This window comes from Aethalodelphis obliquidens, unplaced genomic scaffold (genome assembly GCF_003676395.1).
Source record: "Aethalodelphis obliquidens isolate GAN/ISIS:26980383/991018 unplaced genomic scaffold, ASM367639v1 scaffold85, whole genome shotgun sequence".
Classification (NCBI taxonomy): domain Eukaryota; kingdom Metazoa; phylum Chordata; class Mammalia; order Artiodactyla; family Delphinidae; genus Aethalodelphis; species Aethalodelphis obliquidens.
The window spans coordinates 4,654,470-4,666,766 of record NW_020838029.1 but is presented as its reverse complement, the minus strand read 5'-3'; the positions used below and the strand labels follow the sequence as shown (position 1 = coordinate 4,666,766).

Below are 12,297 nucleotides of genomic sequence, written 5' to 3'. Positions count from 1 at the left end.
GCACATTTTTTATCCATTCTTCAGTTGATGGGCATTTAGGTTATTTTCATTTTTGGCTGTTATGAATGATACTGCTATGAACATTCATATACCAGTTTTTGTGTGGATATATATTTGGATATATACCTAAGAGTGGATATATACCTAGGAGTGGGCCTGCTGGGTCATATGTAACTCTATGTTTAATAGTTTGAGGAACTATCACACTATCAACATTTCTTCCTTCACAGTTACGGTGATGCTGTAATACAATCACCTATACTAGCTTTCTGAGACTATTTGATTTTCCCTAGTTTCTTAGTGAAATATTTTTTCAAATGTCCTTTAAAAACACATTCAATTCAATAAGGCATGGGATAAGCCCTGGGAATATAAACACGAATAAAAGCTGGCCACTGCCATCAAGCAGCCCACAATCTAGTGGGGAAAGCAGACTCAACAAGTTAAATCCCATGTGATCTGTGCTATAGTAGAGCAATGTACTAAATGCTTGGACAGCACAGGGGAAAGGGCAAAAATCTTCCTGTGGGGTGGTAGGGAAGGCCTCCTAGGGAAGGTGACATTTGCAGACTCTGGGAAGATGAGTGTGGCTTCATCAGGGAGATGAGGAGGAAGAAGAGGAGGAGAAGGAGAGGGGGAGGGAGAGGGGAAAGTCAAGCAGAGGCAACAAAACGTGCAAAAGCATGGAAGCATGAAAGAAAATGGTACCCAAGATGCTGCAAATAGATTGATGTGACTAGCGGCCCAGGTACTTTAAGGAAAAGAGCAGTAATGATGCTGGTAATGTAGGTCGGGGCCAGATGTTGAAGGGCTTTTAGTGACAAGGAAATAATTTATAGTTTAACATGTATCATTTGAAGGGGGGAGCCTTAGAAGGATTTGAGGCCAGGAGGGGACAGAGCTAGAATTACAGAGTTTAAAAAGTACTTTTGAAATCAAAATATTACGCATGTATACGGTTAAAAATCAAAGAGCAGAAGTGTTCAATATAACAACCAACCATCCCTTGCCCCATCCTTTCCCATGCCAGACCTTCTCCTCTTTTAGTGGTTTCTCCTGGTAATTAGTTTCCTCATTTATTCCTAATTTATATACATAAGCTGCTATTTATTTTTCTTCCAGTTTTATTGAGATATAACTGACATACAGCACTGTATAAGTTTAAGATGTAGAGTATAATGATTTGACTTACATGCATCATGAAACGATTACCACAATAAGTTTAGTGAATACCCATCATCTAATACAGACACAAAATTAAAGAAATAGGAATGTTTTTTTCCTTGTGAAGAGAACTTTTAGAATTTACCCTCTTAACAAGTTTCATATATAACATACAGCAGTGTTAATTATATTAATCATGTCATACATTACATTCCCTAGTACTTAATTTATCTTATAACTGGAAGTTTGTACCATTTGACCACCTTCATCCAATTCTCCCCCACCCCCAACCTGCCCCATTAACCACCTCTGGTCACTACAAATCTGATCTCTTTTTCTATGACTTTGTTTGTGTTTGAAGTATAATTGACCTACAACACTATGTTAGCTCCCGGTGCATGATACAGTGATTCTATATTTCTATACATTTCAAAATGCACATCACGATAAGTCTAGTTACCACTGTCACCATACAAGTATATTACATAATTACTGACTGTATTACCTACACTGTACATTTCATACCCATGACTCATTTATTTTGTAACTGGAAGTTTGTACCTCTTAATCTCCCTCACCTATTTTTCATTCCCTAACCCCTTCCCTCTGGCAACCACTTGTTTATTTTCTGTTTCTATGACTCTGTTTCTGTTTTGTTGTATTTGTTCATTTGCTTAGTTTTTTAGATTATACATATAAGTGAAATTGCAGAGTATTTGTCTTTCCCTGACTGACTTATCATCCTCTAGGTCCATCCATTTTGTCATAAGTAGCAAGGTTTCCATTTTTTATGGCTGAATAATGTTCCATTGTGTATGTACACTACATCTTCTTTATCCATTCATCTATCAGTGTGCATTTAGTTTGCTTCCACATCTTGACTATTGTAAGTAATACTGCAGTGAACATAGGGGTGCATATATCTTTTCAAATTAGTGATTCCATTTTGTTTCGATAAATACCCAATAGTGGAATTGCTGGATCATATGGTAGTTCTATTTTTAGTTTTTTGAGGAACTGCTATACTGTTTTTCATACTGGTTGAACCCATTTACATTCCTACCAACAGTGTACAAGGGTTCTCTTCTCTCCACATCCTCTTCAACAATTTGTTATTTGTTGTCTTTTTGATGATAGCCATTCTGACAGGTGTAAGGAGATATCCCATCGTGGTTTTGATTTGCATTTCCCTGATGGTTAGTGATATTGAGCATCTTTTCATGTTGGTCACCTGTATGTCTTCTTTGCAAAAATGTTTATTCAGATCCTCTGTCCATTTTTTAATTGGGTTGTTTGTTTTTGATACAAAGTTATATGAGTTCTTTGTGTATTGGGGATATTAACCCCTTATTGGATATATCATTTGCAAATATCTTCTCCCATTCAGTAGATGGTCTTCACAGTTTTTGGATAGTTTCCTTCATCATGCAAAAGCTTTTTAGTTTGATGTAGTCCCATTAGTTTATTTTTGCTTTCATTTTCCTTGCTTGGGAAAACATATCCAAAATATATTGCTAAGACGAATGTCAAAGAGAATACTGCCTATGCTTTCTTCTAGGAATTTTATGGTTTCAGGTGTTACATTTATCCCTCGAATCCATTATGAGTTTATTTTTGTATATGGTGTGAAAAAGTAGTCCAGTTTGATTCCTTTGCATGTAGCTATCCAGTTTTCCCAACACCATTGATTGAAGAGACTGTCTTTCCCCCATTGTATATTCTTGCTTCCTTTATCATAGATTAATTGACCATATAAAGGTGGGCTCATTTCTGGACTCTCTATTCTGTTCCATTGATCTATGTGACTATTTTTGTGCCAATATCATACTGGTTTTGATTACTGTAGCTTTGTAGCATAGTCTGAAGTGAGGGTGCATGATGTTGCCAGCTCTGTTCTTTTTTCTTAAGATTGTTTTAGCTATTCAAGGTCTTTTGTGTTTCCATACAAATTTTAGAATTATTTGTTCTAGTTCTGTGAAAAATGCCATTGGTATTTTGATAGGGATTGCACTGAATCTGTAGATTTCCTTGGGGGGAATGGTCATTTTATCAATATTAATTCTCCCAATCCATGAGCACAGTATATCTCTCCATCTGTCTATGTTGTCTTCAATTTCTTTCATCAGTGTCTAATATTTTTCCAAGTAAAGGTCTTTCATCTCCTTAGTTAGATTTATTTTTTTTGATGTGATTATAAATGGTATTGTTTTCCTAATTTCTATTTCTGATAATTAATTGTTAGTGTATAGAAACACTACAGGTTTCTGTATATTCGTTTTGTATTCTGCAGCTTTATGAATTCATTGATGAGCTCTAGTAGTTTTTTGGTGACATCTTTAGGATTTTCTATGTAGAGTATCATGTCATCTGCAAATAGTGACTGTTTAACTTCTTCCTTTCCAATTTGGATCCCTTTTATTTCTTTTTCTTGTCTGAATGCTGGGGCTAGGACTTCTAATACTATGTTCAATAAAAGTGATGAGAGTGGAATTAAGATAATTTAAAAAAACAAACCAAAAACATGTGGTGAGAGTGGGCATCCTTGTCTTCTTCCTGATCTTACAGGAAATGCTTTGAGCTTTTCACCATTGAGTATGATGTTGCCTATAGACTTGTCATAAATGGCCTTTATTATGTTGAGGTATGTTCCCTCTATACCCACCTTGTTGAGAGACTTTATCATAAATGGATGTTGAATTTTGTCAAATGCTTTTTCTGCATCTATTGAGATGATCGCATGATTTTTTATTCTTCAATTTTTTTTTTTTTTTTTTTTTGCGGTACATGGGCCTCTCACTGTTGTGGCCCCTCCCGTCGCGGAGCACAGGCTCTGGACGCGCAGGCCCAGTGGCCACAGCTCACGGGTCCAGCCGCTCCGCGGCATGCGGGATCTTCCGGACCGGGGCATGAACCCGTGTCCCCTGCATCGGCAGGCAGACTCTCAACCACTGCGCCACGAGGGAAGCCCTCTTCAATTTTTTAATGTGGTATATCATATTGATTGATTTGTGGATGTCAAACCTGGGATAAATACCACTTGATCATGGTGTGTGATCATTTTGTATTTGGTTTGTAATATTTTGTTTAGGATTTTTGCATCTATGTTCATCAGAGATACTGGTCTGTAATTTTCTTTTTTTGTGATATCTTCGTCAGGTTTTGGTATCAGGGTGATGCTGGCCTCATAGTATGAGTTTGGAAGGGTTCCTTCCTCTGCAATTTTTTGAAATAGTTTGAGAAGGACAGGTGTTAACTCTTCTCTGAATGTTTGGTAGAATTCACCTGTAAAACCATCTGGTCATAGACTTTTGTTTGTTGGTGATTTTTTTGTTTGTTTTGTTTGTTTTTAATGATTCAATTTCATTCCTGGTAATCAGTCTGTTCATATTTTATATTTCTTCCTGGTTCAGCCTTGAGAGATTATATGTTTCTAGAAATTTGTCCATTTCTTCTAGGTTGTCCATTTTATTGGTGCATAATTATTTATAGCCATCTCTTATGATCTTTTGTATTTCTGTGGTATCAGTTGTAACTTTTCCTCTTTCATTTCTGTTTCTGTTTATTTGGATCCTCTCTTTTTTTTTTTCTTGATGTTTCTGGATAAAATTTTATCAATTTTTAAAATCTTTTAAAAGAACTATTAGTTTCATTGACCTTTTATATTTTTTTGACCTTTTATATTTTTTATTCTCTATTTTATTTACTTCTGCCCTGATATTTATTATTTCTTTCCTTCTACTAACTTTGGGTTTTGTTTGCTTCTTTTTCTATTTTCTTTAGGTGTATGGTTAGGCTGTTGATTTGAGATTTCTCTTGTTTCCTGAGGTAGGCTTGTATCACTAAAAACTTTCCTCTTAGAACTGCTTTTGCTATGTCCCATAGATTTTTAATTGTTGCATTTTTGTTTTCCTTTGTCTCCAGGTATTTTTCTTATTTCCTCTGATTTCTTCAGTGATCCATTGATTGTTTAGCAGCATATATTTTAGCCTCCACATTTTTATGTTTTATACAGTTCTTGTAGTTGATTTCTAGTCTTATAGCCTTCTGGTCAGAATAGATGCTTAATATGATTTTAATCTTCTTAAATTTACTAAGACTTGTTTCATGGCTTAGCATGTGATTTAAAATCTTGGAGAATGTTCCATGTGAACTTGAAAAGATGTGTAATCTGCTGCTTTTGGATGGAATGTTCTCTCTCTCTCTCTCTCTCCCTCTCTCTCTCTCTCTCTCTCTCTCTCTCTCTCTCTATATATATATATATATATATATATATATATATATATATATATATATATATTCCTAGTACATATGTTAAGGTTTTCTTTATCATGAAATGGTGCTGGATTTTGTCAAATTCTTTCTCAGCATCAATTGAGATGATCATGTGGATTTTTCCTTCATTCCATTAACATGGTATATTATAATTTTTTTGACATAGAAAACAAATTTATGGCTACCAAAGCGGAAAGGTGAGGGGGAGGGATAAACTAGGAACCTGGGATTAGCAGATACACACCACCATATATAAAACAAACAACAAGGACCTATTGTATAACACAGGAACTACAAAATACTTAATATTTTGTAGTAACCTGTATAAGAAAAGAATATATATATGTATAAATGAATCACTTTGTTATATACCTGAAACTAACACAACATTGTAAATCAAATATATGTCAATTTTAAAAATTAATTAATTAAAAAAATACTTAAAGAGAATACTTACTTTTAACATATAGTCCTGATGTACCAAACCATTACTTCAAACAGCTGGATATTTTAAACAGTTATCTCCCCAGTGCCCTCCTACTGTTCTAAAAATCACCTCTCTTAAATAAAGAGACAAATAGGTCTCCTTTCTTGAGTGTGTAATTTTTATAAATTGCATCAGACCCGCAGTGAGTGTCTTTCTGGGAGTTTCACCAAAACCAAAAAGAAGTTCTGATATAAAACTGCAGCAGGAAATCAGGGAAAGTGTGTGGAACTGCAGGGTCATAGAACTGACCTGCAAGCTACCCTCAGCCAAACCCACAAATCGATACCCCAGGGGTGTGAGGGCCCTGGGGGCCAGCCAACAGCAAGGCTGGCCCTATCTCCCCTGCAGAGGCCTCAGGTGCAGCTCGCATTCCAGCTGCTGGGCAATCAGGGTGCCCTGGATGGCCCCACAGCCTGGGTTGAACACGGAGTACCCGCTTTTCCCCCCTCTGTCTTCTCCTCAGGGCCTCATTTCCCCACATGCATCCAGTAGAAGAGGGACAGGACAAAATAGGCCAGACCAAATTCCAGTTCCACAAACAGTCCCAGCAGGACCAACCAGAGGAGCACCTTCAAGAAGGTGATGTCGGTCAGGGGAGACTGGTCCCCCTAGGGCAAGGGTGGCAGAGGTGGTGGCTTGGCTGGATTCCGCGGTGGCTGTGACATGCAGTCTACAGGCTAAGCTGCTCCCTGAGCAAGGCTGGGCTGGGCCTGGGCACTCAAGGGCCTCGGTTTCCACACCAAGAACTGTTTTACCCAGCCTAGGGCTGCCTTTGGAGTTGCAGCTGCTTCTGCCTTCTCTCCCGAGGTTTGTGCACGGTAGCTCTGAAGTGCTGGGTTCTGCCGCCAACCTGGCTGGTTTCTGGGCCCTACCTCCAACTCAGCTAACCGCTGCTCCGTGGCACATGCCCTGTTCTCTGTGTGCCCAGGAGTGCATGTGCCCATGCTGGTGTATTATATTGATTGATTTTTATATGTTGAAAGACCCTTGCATTCCTGGCATAAATCACTCTTGGTCTTGGTGTATAATACTTTTAATATACTGCTGAATTCAGTTTGCTGGTGCCTTGTTGAGAATTTTTGGATATATATCCACAAGTGATATTGATCTGTGGCTCTCTTTTAATGTGATATATTTGTCTATCCTTAGTATCAGGGTAATGGTGGCCTCATAGAATGACTTAGGAAGTGTTCTCTCATCTTCTTTAGAAAGATTTTGAGAATTGGTGTTAACTTATTTTTAGGTGTTTGGCAGAAATAACTAGTGGAGCCATTTGGTCCTGAGCTTTTCTTGCTTGGGAAGTTTTTGATTACTGATTCAATCTCTTTATTCGTTATTGCTCTAATCAGATTTTCAATAAGAAATAACAATTATGAACATATATGCACCCAACAACAGATCCCCAAATATATGAAGCAAAAATTGACAGAATCAGAGGGAAGAATAAACAATTCTATAATAATAGTTGGAGATTTCAATACCCTGCTTTTATTTTTTTATAAATTTATCTATTTATTTATTTTTGGCTGCACTTGGTCTTTGTTGCTGTGCACAGGCTTTCTTTAGTTGCAGCAAGCAGGGGTTACTCTTTGTTGTGGTGCGCAGGTTTCTCATTGCGGTGGCTTCTCTTGTTGCGGATCATGGGCTCTAGGTGTGTGGGCTTCAGTAGTTGTGGCACGCAGGCTCAGTAGTTGTGGCTCACGGGCTCTAGAGCACAGGCTCAGTAGTTGTGTCACGTGGGCTCTGCGGCATGTGCTATCTTCCCAGACCAGAGATCAAATCTGTGTCCCCTGCATTGGCAGGCAGATCCTTAACCACTGTGCCACCAGGGAAGTCCCTCAATACCCTACTTTTAATAATGATAGGACAATCAGATAGAAGATCATTATGGAGATAGAGAATTTAATCAACACTATAAACCAACTAGGCCTAACAGACATACACAAATCCTCCAACCAACAACAGCAGAATGCATATTTTTCTTCCAATTGCAGGTAGGACATTCTTCACAACAGAACATATGTTAGGCCACAAATCAGGTGTTAATAAATTCAAAAAGACTGAAACCATACAAAGGATATGCTCTGAACACAAAGAAATGAAACTAGAAATCAATAACATTAGGAGAACTGGAAAATTCCAAATATGTGGAAATAAAACCATACATTAAATAGCCAATGAATGAAAGAAAAAATTCAGAAGGGAAATCAGAAAATACTCTGATACAAGTTAAAATTAAAAACACAATATACCAAAACTTACAAGATGAAATGAAAGCCATGCTCAGATGGAATTTTATAGCTGTAAATGTCTACATTAAAAATGAAAAGAAATCTCAAATAAGCAACTTATCTTCATACCTTAAGGAAGTAAAAAAAAGAAGAGCAAATTAAACAAAAAATTATCAGAAAGAAAGAAATAATAAAGAATGGAGCTGAGAATAACAAAATAGAGAATAAAAACATAATAGAGACAGTCAATGAAACTAAAAGTTGTTTTTTTAGAGATTATTAAAACTGACTAACATTTATCTATACTTACCAAAGAGAGAGAGGGAGAGACAAAGAAGAGAGAAAGAACTAAATTTCTAAAATCATAGGTGAAAGTGGGGACATTGCTACTATACCTTACAGAAAAAAAAACTTATAGGAAAATATTATGAAAAATTGTTTGCCTACAAATTAGATAACCTAGATGAAATAGACAAATTTCTAGATACAAACTACCAAAACTGATTAAAGAATAAATAAACATCTTAAATTTGTACCAATTAGTTTGAAGTAGTACCAGCTTAGCTTCATTACTGTACAAAAATATTGCTCTTATGCAGCTCCATCCCATCTTCCTCATGCTGTTATTTTCACAAATCACATCTTTATACATTGTATATCTATTAACATAGATTTGTAATTATTGTTTTATGTGTTTTTCTTTTAAATCGTATAGAAAAAAAGAGGATTTATGAGGTAGAAATCAATAATACTGGCTTTTATGTTTACCTACATAGCTACCTTTACCTTTGTTTTTTATTTCTTTATATGGCTTTGACTTACTGTCTAATGTTCTTTTATTTCAGCCTGAATTAGTACCATTAGCATTTCTTGTAGTACAGGTCTACCAGTGACAAACTACCTCAGTGTCTGTTTATCTGGGATTGTCTTGATTTCTCCTTCATTTTTGAAGGATATTTTTGTTGAGTATAGAAGTTTTGGGTGACAATTTTTTTTCTGTCAGTATTTTAAATATGTCATTCCACTGTTTACTAGCTTCCATGATTTTTGATAAGAATATACATTCTGGGCTTCCCTGGTGGCGCAGTGGTTGAGAGTCTGCCTGCCGATGCAGGGGACACGGGTTTGTGCCCTGGTCCAGGAAGATCCCACGTGCCGCAGAGCGGCTGGGCCCGTGAGCCATGGCCGCTGAGCCTGCGCGTCCGGAGCCTGTGCTCCGCAACGGGAGAGGCCACAACAGTGACAGGGCCGCATACTGCAAAAAAAAAAAAAAAAAAAAAAAAAGAATATACATTCTTCCCAAGTGCTCCTGGAGCAATTACCAGGATAGACTATTTAGTAGGCCATAAGAAAAACCTCAGTAAATTTAAAAAGATAGAAATCATATAAATTATGTTCTCTGACCACAGTGAATTGAATTTAGAAATAGAAAGATATTTCAGGAACTCACAAATATGTGGAAACTAAACAACAAACTCCTAAATAACCACTTGGTCAAAGAAAAAACTCAAAAGAAAAATTAGAAAATACTTTGAGATCAATGAAAATGAAGATGAAACATTCCAAAACTTAAGATGTGGTTAAAGCAGTGTTCAGGGGGAAATTTATAGCTGTAAATACTTATGTTAAAAAAGAGGAAATATTTCAAATCAGCAACCTAATTTCCACCTTAAGACACTGGAAAAAAAGAATAAACAAATGTAAAACAAGCAGAAGGAAAGAAATAATGAAGTGCAAATTAATGAAATAGAGAGTAGAAAATAGAGAAAATCAATGAAACCAAAAGCTGGTTCTTTAAAATGATTAACAAAATTGACAAACTTATAGCTATATTCACAAAAGGAAAACCATAGATGACTCAAATTACTCAATCAGAAACTAAAGAGAAGACATTCCTACAGATATTACAGAAATACAAATGATTAAAAAGGAATACTCTGAACAATTGTGTGTCAATAAATAAGACAATTCAGATGAAATCGAAAAATTCCTAGAAAGACACAGACCACCAAAACCAATTAAACAAGAAACAGACAATAAGAATGGATCTATAACATGAGTTGAATTAGTAATTTTAAAAAACAGCTACAAAGAAAGTATTAGCACAGATGGATTCATTGGTGAATCGTACCAAACATTTAAAAAAGAACTAATACCAATTCTTCAGAAACTCTTCCAAAAAAATAGAAGAGGAAGCAATATTTCCCAATTTCCCAACTCATTCTCTGAAGCCAGTATTACCCTGATACCAAAACCAGACAAAGAGATCACAGGAAAAGAAACCTAAAGACTAGCATCTCATAATAATAAAGATGCAAACGTCCTCAACAAAACACTAGAAAAGAGACATCTATAGAACATTCCACCCAACAACAGAATATATATTCTTCCCAAGAACATATGGAACATTCTCCAGAACAGACCATATGCTAAGCCATAAAAGAAAACACTGACAAACCAAATTCAGCAACATAAATGATTTATACACCATGGTCAAGTGTGATTTATCACAGAAAAGCAAGGATGGTTTAATATCTGAAAAATAATTAATATATCATATCAATGGAATAGAAAATGAAAATCACAGCCATCTCAGTAGATACAGAAAAAAAACATTCAACAAAATATAACACCCTTTTATGATAAAAACACTCAACAAACTAGGAATACAAAAGAACTTTATTAAGTATATAGAAGACATGTAAGATATCCCCACATCTAACATCCATAAGATCAGTTATGAGACAAAGATATCTGGTCTTACCACTTCTATTTTACATGGTACTAAAGGTTCTAGCCTGGCTAATTGGGCATAAAAAAAGCAATGAAAGACATCCAAAATGCAAAGAAGAAGTAAACCCATCTTTATTCACAGATGACAAGATCTTATACATAGAACATCCTAAGGAATACACTAAATACCTGTTAGAACTAATAAACAAATTCAGTAAGGTTGCAGGATACAAGATCTATATACAAAAATAAACGGTATTTCTATATACTTGCAATGAACAATCTGAAAATGAAATTAAGAAAACAATTGCATTTACAATAGCATCAAAAAGAATAAAATATTTAAGAATAACTTTAATAAAAGGAGTGTAAAACTTATACATGCTCTAAAAACTACAAAATTTTGTTGGAAGAAATTAAAGATCTAAATACACATAAAAACATCCTGTGTTTGTGGATTAGAAGACTTAATATTTTTAAGATGGCAATACCCCCCAAATTGATTTACAAATTCAATGCAACCCCTATCAAAATCTTCGCTGCCTTATTTGCAGAAATTGGTAAGCTGATCCTAACATTCATATGGAAATGCAAGGGACCCAGAATAGTCAAAACATTCTTGAAAAAAGAACAAAGTTGGAGGTCTCACACTTTCTGATTTCAAAACTTACTACAAAGCTATAGTAATTAAGAACATATGGTACTGGCATAAGGATGGACATATAGATCAATGGAATAGAATTAAGAGTCCAGATATGAACTTATATGTCTATGGTTAACTGGTTTTCAACAAGGGTTCCAAGGTCATTCAATGGGAAAGAATAGTCTTTTCAAAAAATGGTACCATGACAACTGGATAGACATATGCAAAAGAATGAGATTGAACACTTACCTCACACCATATACAAAAATTAACTCAAAGACCTAAATATAAGGGCTAAAATTATAAAACTCTTAAAAGAAAACATGGAGATAAATCTGCATGACCCTAGGTTTAGAAACAGAATCTCATATATGACACCAAAGCATAAGAAACACAATCAAAATATATAAATTGAACTTCATCAAAATAAAAAACATCTGTGCTTTAAAGGACACTATCAAGAAAGTGGAAAAACAATCCCCATGATGGGAGAAATGTTTTCAATTTACAGGGAACTTGTATCTAGTATCCATAAGCGACTCTTAGAACTGATTAATAAAGAGACAACCCAATTTTAAAAATGGGCAAAGTATCTGAATAGACATTTCTCCAAAGAAGATATACAAATGACAGATAAGCACATGAAAATGTTCTCAGGGGAATGCATATCAAAACCACAATGGGATACCACTTCACTTCTACTGGAATTGCTATAATCAAAAAGCCAGATAATAACAAGTGCTGACAAGCATGTGGAGAAATCAGAA

At 35.6% G+C, this 12,297-nt stretch overlaps 1 pseudogene; it reads right to left on the bottom strand.

The window, feature by feature from the left end:
* Positions 1–6,256: 6,256 nt before the first annotated feature.
* Positions 6,257–6,867, bottom strand: LOC113613149 (SAYSvFN domain-containing protein 1 pseudogene; annotated as a pseudogene).
* Positions 6,868–12,297: the final 5,430 nt, after the last annotated feature.